This window comes from Carlito syrichta, unplaced genomic scaffold (assembly GCF_000164805.1).
Source record: "Carlito syrichta isolate Samal-C Ts95f unplaced genomic scaffold, Tarsius_syrichta-2.0.1 Scaffold306713, whole genome shotgun sequence".
NCBI classification, from domain to species: Eukaryota; Metazoa; Chordata; class Mammalia; order Primates; family Tarsiidae; genus Carlito; species Carlito syrichta.
Window position 1 is genome coordinate 325,525 of NW_007250809.1, and position 544 is coordinate 326,068.

The window sequence follows — 544 nt, forward strand, 5'->3', positions numbered from 1 at the left end:
CTCCGGGCGGATGCTGGCACTCGGGCTTCTCCGCTCGCTGGATGCTGCTCAACTTCCATCCCAGGCGCAGGAGCTTTGAAGTCATTTGTCCCTCTCCGGTCGGATCGACTTCTGATTTTGCGATTCCAGGCGTTGCGGTTTACGCAGGAGCCTCACCACCGCTGTTCCCCCTCCCGGTCTTTTTCCTCCAACCTTTGGATGCGTCCCTGCCGGCAGCTTTAAAGACGCGAGTCTTCGCGGTGGAATTTTCTTAGATGGACTTGCAGGGGCTGGCGTTACCCAAGCATGTCACCGTAACCCCGTCTTCGGCTTGAATTTTTTTTTTAAATTTAAGAAAGTTCTTTTGTTTTCATTTCTGCCTTTCCCCACCCCTCCCCCTCACCAGTAAATCACCAAACTGTTACCTAGCGGGCCGGTGCCTGCCTCTCTCCAGAAGAGGAGCTATGTTTGAAGAGCAACCTACTCCACCCCTCTCCTCTCCGACCTCCGAACACCACCACACACTGGCATTTTGAAAAAAAAAAAATTGCCTCCAGAAACTGAG

At 52.9% G+C, this 544-nt stretch overlaps 1 protein-coding gene across 1 annotated transcript in view; it reads left to right on the forward strand.

Annotated features, from left to right (window-relative positions):
- The window catches only part of CACNA1E (calcium voltage-gated channel subunit alpha1 E), a 410,647-nt gene that overhangs the window by 74,574 nt on the left and 335,529 nt on the right, over positions 1 to 544 (forward strand). The gene's annotated exons all lie outside the window — the stretch shown is intronic.